General features: G+C 35.9%; 1 non-coding gene across 1 annotated transcript; it reads left to right on the forward strand.

Annotated features, from left to right (window-relative positions):
* The first annotated feature begins 6,157 nt into the window (after positions 1-6,157).
* Positions 6,158-6,239, forward strand: trnas-cga (transfer RNA serine (anticodon CGA)). Its single transcript has one exon. It is a non-coding gene; the product is annotated as a tRNA-Ser (tRNA).
* Positions 6,240-6,556: the final 317 nt, after the last annotated feature.

The following is a 6,556-nucleotide window of genomic DNA, read 5'->3' on the forward strand; positions in this document are numbered from 1 at the left end:
TTTTTTTTTTTGATTTTGGGGTAAAATATGACCCGGACATGTTTTTGTGATTTTTCACCCAACAAGCTTAATTAAATGCAAGCTTAAGGCTTAAATTTGTTTTGTCAGAATGAAACAGCGGTCAGGAATCACTTTTACGTCAGTCTCTGGATGCTCATAAAATTGACTCATCTGCATCTTGTTTCTTCTGTCTGCCATAATGAACAACCTCTTCAACTGACCTCCATATTTCCCTCAAATTGGAGTCTGAATTCTACCTAATGCTTTTAAATGAAGGCTGATCTGTATATAATGGATTGTATAGCAGACACTAAAGACCTTTAAGAGCAGTGGAGACTCTGGAGGGTTGTATAGAACATCAGTGCACAAGAGCTTCTGTACAGCACAATCATGTCACGTTATTTTTTTTATTCTACCAGTACACCTTAAAAGAGACGTATTTATGTCATCTGAATGTAAAGTATGTGTGATTAATGCAGGGTTTGATTTATTTTTTTATATTTTTCACTGTCTTTTGAGTTTGTTGACCACATAACTTGTCCTGTTTGAAGAGTTTGGGAGCACATATGCAAAGATACATGAATGTTTGTCCACTGGTCGGAGTTAAACAGGCCCATGTGATTGTAAATCTCATGTATAGCTATTGTGTGCAATGATGACATTTGTTTTTGGTGGCAGATCTAAATTACTGCAGGGTCAGCAACTTTAACAGATTCCCAAATGGAAATTTGGGACTATTGGTACCATTACCTGGCCTTTTTTTTGTTGTATTATATCAAGTATGTATGTTGTGTGAATGAACTATTAATGGATGTTCTAAATTTAAGGAAAATAACAAGGATTAAGCCAATGCTGAACATTCCAAGAAAGGGCCTGGAACTTTTCCAAAGTGTTTCCCAACTCTTCAACAGAGCTGTGTTGAACAATTTTATTTTTGAGTGTTTGTGAAGAACCTGTCATATTTCAGATAAACTGAATGTAACTACAGTTTTCATAATTCCAATCTACATTACGAAAGACCTTGGGTTAGATCTGACTAGTAATAAATAATGTCACTTTACCTGGTCTGTTTGCGTTTCTGAGGGGAAATTAATTTGATGTAATATGCTGGTCTGTTTAGTTTGGGTATACTGACAGTATTCTTTTCTCTCAGTTTTCTTCAGTGGTTAAAAATGGTAATTCCATTTCCTTTTAATCTCACTCCTTTTCTGTTTATATCTACACTGTGGTTATATTTGGCTTTCTTTAGGCTTAATTTCAGGCTCTAGTGGGTATGTTGACATAACACGTTTGACAAACTAGTTTTCTTCCAGTTATTTATTTATTTATTTTTTTTTTTTTGCATATTTTATCCATTTAATCTCATTGCTTTGCCCTGCTAACAAAATTTCACATGCCAGGTATTGTATTATACTTTTTTTTTTTCTCATATTGCATAAAGTGGGGCACACACTATAAAATAATCCGGCTGATTTCCGGCCGAATTCTCCTCTTCCGACAATTCTAGGTAAAGTCCTGATTAACTTGATATTTCTACAGATTATATTATCAGATTTTGGGTGAACTATCTCTTTCAATGGGGCATATTATTTTTGCCACCATTGTTTACTCTAAAGTCACATTTGACTGCATGAGTCGGGTTGTGTATGAATTACACAATAATTATGAATTATTGGTGAGACCAGGGATGGTTGTAACAGTTTTGACATTACCATCTTGGAGTTCTTTTAAGCCAGTGCATTTAAAATGAGATACAAACTAGTTATAAGTCTGCTATTATGTGACGCAGCTGTTATATTTGCAGCCCAAACAGAAAATCCATGGTTTAGTTTCAAACATGAGGAGTGAAATGTTACAATTCACCCCCATAGTCCGGTTTAGTTGTAACAGGTGAAATGTAACATTATGAAATAAAGATTGACAAAAAATGGATTTTGACTTTTTCAACATAGTTTGTGTGTGTGTGTAAGCATGTTTCTGTAAGTAATAGTAATTGGCCATAATAAAGTGAAGTTGAACACTTGAACATTGTTTCTGTTTGTGTGAGCATGTATGTTCCTGTCAGTTACTGTATAATTCAAAATGCTGAGGGACATCACTCAGTTTGTCTTTCTCTTCTAAGACTTAGCCATACTGAAATTCAAAGAAAACATACCAATACAACTAAAAATTGCTTGGGGTAGGTTGCTAAAAGTTTCATTGATGTTACAGCTAACTGTTACAGTCTTGTTGTTAAAACTAACCCAGCGTCTTAGCCATGAGCTAGCTCATCTTATAGCTAACAACCAAAACATTAGCACTAATAACTTGCATTAAAAATATATAACACATACACAAAACATAATTTAACTTTGACGAGTTTAACTATAAAGCAGGCATTGCCATCACAAAAATAATTAAAGTAAAAAAGGTTACTGTCTTACATCAAAATTAGTTTTTCCCCTCTAAAATCTGCTGTCTGCCCCAGGGATCTTCTTCATCATATGTGGAATAAGGACTAAACTAAGCATGAGTGAAGTGAATCAGGTGATTTGTAATTTGTCCCTGATTGGAGAAAATTGGAAGTGTTACAACTGACCCGTGTTACAACCATCCCCGGTCTCCCATATGAGATCTCAACAAGAAAGTAAAACAGAGATGATGCTAAATTAACATTTGTTTCACATGTTTCAAAGTTTTTATTTCATGCCTATTCATTTTGCACTATAATTACGTTCTTGGCAGTACTATTTTTGATTGACCTCTGATTGATTTCTATCATAAAATGATAAATAGTAGATTTCATATTCAGTCAAAATATCTGAAGTTCTGAACAGAGGCATTTCTACAGTGAAGCCGCGACACTTACTGTAATGGCACAAATTATCCTGAAGGTGGCGATGTAGTTTCACGAATCAAATCAATGACTCCAACACCTGCAGATCTCTGGACATCCCTAATGTTATATATGGAATACAACTAATGAAAATAATAATAATGAATAATCAAATGATTTATTATACCATATATAGTTCAGTTAACCACAAAAACAATACTTTCTTATGCATTTAATTCAGATATGCTTCAATTTTAGTATCTGTTATATCTTAGTGTAAATTAATCATAGGCAGTTTTTCTGCGGGCTATTGAGGGTTCTCATTGGAGGTCATAGAGTTTGCTCTTTTCTTACAAGCACAGTGATACAGGGATTTGTGTCTCTTTCACAAGACCAAAGCATCAGCCCAGAGGAAAGAGCCTTGAGGTAAAAAAAATAAATTGCTCTTTTTCTCTCCTGTCTGCAGCTCCAACAACACACGCTCAGAAGGGAAACCGCAATGAAGATACACAGAGAGAGAGAGGGAGAGAGAGAGAGCGAGAGAGAGACTGCCATTAATGCTCTTATTTGATCAATAGCATCATTGTGGTCTAATGAAATTAAACCGACGTCAGTTACAGTAACAGATATTTTATGATCTATTATTTCTTTTATCTAAATTAAGGTGTACAGCCTCCCTTCCTAGTGCTTGAGGAAGGGAAATGTTCTGGTAGAGATAAAAATGTGTTACGCTTTTCTAATTTCCTGCTGTTGAAAATGACATGATTTAATAGTGGTGTGAAGAAACTAGGAACTTGAATGAAGGCGTTCAGTTGCTTTGGCTGGTGACTTTTTGACATCTATCCTTGAAGACTTGTTAATAGTACAGTTCACCAAAAAATAAAAATTCATACAATATTTAATCACCATTTTGTCATTCTAAACACATAACCTTTTCTTCAGTCATCATGAATGATGTCAGAAGATATTTGGGAAAGATTTTCAACAAACAACAACCACAATTTTAACTTACAAGGAGAACATGTTTGTTTTCCTGTTGTCTTAACTTCTCTTTCTCTTCTTCACTTTAGTTCTCTCATGCTAAGATTCCTGCTATTGTATTGATATATCAGTGGTGTGCGGTGGTGTTCTGGAACGAAGAGGCAAAGTCCTCAAAATTGTTTTTTTTTTTTCTTAAATAAAATGTAAATGCATGTCCCAGTCACATTTTCTTGGTTAAATAAGCACTACTTACATTATCAGAAGAAGAAGAAGAAAACTATTCTATTTTTACATTAACAATGTAATCAATATTATATTTATTAAAGCCAAGTATGAATCTAATCAAGTTTGTGTTTTTAAGCATTTTACATTTATTCCAAAATAATAACTCAAGGCAGTATCAATTTAAACAATATATTTTATTTGTGAACTTATGTTCAGCTATTCATGTTTTCATGCCATGTTAAGTCTTATTTTGACTTAAAAGTGGTTATATCTAAGTGTGTTTGCTGTTTACTTTTTTAAATTGATCTTCCCATTATATTGTTCATTCAGACTGATTCACAAACGAGCACAACCACAAGAGGCGGGATTTCCATTAAGTCCACAAGATCGTAGGGTGTCCCTGTTCATAATTTTAGCTTTCAGAAGGGTGCTTGCGAGCGCCCCCTTTGCGGCCACTATGCACCCTCGATGTGCACTTCTGCCGAGCCCGCACTGAGGCGAGCTCCACAGCAGACTACCCGACAGTTAAAGTGGCAATACATCACCAAAGTGTGTACTCAGAGGAAGACCGCGAGAGTTTAGGGTGCTATTTGGGACAGGGCCATTCATTCTCAATTACCCCCAACAAACTCACGGCACGCTTTAGGGGGTCTGTTAAAACTCAATGGGCTCAAGGGAGGCGAGAGAGACGCGGACTACCGCTGTAACTTTTCCTGCTGGTGTAGCTGTTGGACAGTGTTACTTTAGGAAAAAAACAGTGATTTATACACTTTTTAATGTTATATTATGTAATATTGGCATTGTTTTATTTTTGTTTATTTTGAGGAGGCTCTGCCTCTCTTGCCTCCTCGGAGGAAACACCCCTGATATACTGTATATACATCAGCTAATTTTGGTAAATTGAAAATAATAATTCCCTTTTCTTGATCCTCCACTGAGATCTTTAGTCAATTGTGGAAGGAAAACTGAAAGCACTGACTGACCTCTCACAAAAAGTAGCTGGCTGAAATACAAAAGCGCACTTTGGAGACAAAGAAATCAATAAAGATGTTTTGATGGGTTTGTGTGAAGCTGATCTGCTCGGTGTGGCATAAAAGTGGTTCATGTAAGATCTAAACAGACAGAAACACAAAGTCACAAGAAAAAAAAACATACAACATGTGACATGCTGAAATTCATTCTACAGGAATCTGAGGGTGTTTAATAGCCAAATCATTAGATGTTCAAATCCTAATGTGGCGGTGAGAGTGGTTATTCTGGAACAAAAGAACTGACCTTTATTCAAGTTCTCTCAATCAACCTTTATCTCAAGTGTCACACATCTTACTCTACCAAGGAACAACCTGAGAACTTAAATTTCCACCTTGTAATAACTAGCCCATTTCTTCTCAACTGTGAGCAGGATTCAATTTACCTCCTAATCCTAACTAAGAAAGTTTCGGTGTTTGGGTATACAACAGCCCTTCCTTACTGTCTAGGTCATTTACTATGCAATATATAAATCACATAATGCTAGCAGATCAGTGCGCTGGCCTATTATCAGCCAACTAACAACAGCAGTTATGGATTTTAAGATTAAGATCATATCTGTTTAATAGATAGCTTGGGGACACACATGAGATTTAGTCTAATGATAATAAATATATATATATATATATATCTCTCTTTTGGATTGTGTGTTTCAATTGGATGCGCCGCAACAATTGACGCATCCAATTGAATGTTCCAAACCCTTTTGTTCCATGGAAGCAGCTCCAGCGTGTAGAGTAGGCTACGTCAGAAATACAATGCAGCGTTACTTTGTTTTTAATGTAACGCGACGCTCACGTTCTGTGCAAACAGCAGTGTGGGGGGAGGGGGATTTAACGGATCTCGTAGGGCTCGTGAATTCAGGTCCAATCTTGCCTCAACTCTTTTTAAAGTTTAATCACTATTGACAAAGAATTTATGTTCCTATGAAAAAGAGCTGTTGAGGGTAAAAGGGTCTGTAGCCTAATGCTAGAGTAAAGGAGTGATGTTTGGGCCTTTGGGTTTTTGCTGGTGTCTGTGAGCTTGTAATAACTAATATTTATTATAATGTAGTCAGAGGTTCTCGGCTTCATTCTCATTCTCTCAGGATGAGGACTTAATGGAGCAGCTGTGATGGCCGAGAGGTTAAGGCGTTGGATTCGAAATCCAATGGGGTTTCCCTGCGCAGGTTCGAATCCTGCTCACAGCGACATTGTATTAATTGTATTAATTGGCTCCCGATTAGGCAGAGCTCCACAGTGGTCGCGATGCAATCAGAGTGTTTTCACTGCAAATGTGGCGAGTAGGCTGTCTCTGTATGTGATTTAAGTGATACGACCACAAATGTTTTAGGCCTCATTTACTCATGTATTTAGCGCTGACCACTTGTGATTATATATGTATATGTATATGTATATGTATATATATATATGTGTACAAAATTGTATACATACAAAATTGTATCACTATTTACATATATATATATATATATATATATATGTAAATAGTGATACAATTTTGTATGTA

The sequence above is a fragment of the Sinocyclocheilus anshuiensis genome, unplaced genomic scaffold (genome assembly GCF_001515605.1).
Source record: "Sinocyclocheilus anshuiensis isolate Anshui unplaced genomic scaffold, SAMN03320099.WGS_v1.1 scaffold189, whole genome shotgun sequence".
Taxonomy (NCBI): Eukaryota; Metazoa; Chordata; class Actinopteri; order Cypriniformes; family Cyprinidae; genus Sinocyclocheilus; species Sinocyclocheilus anshuiensis.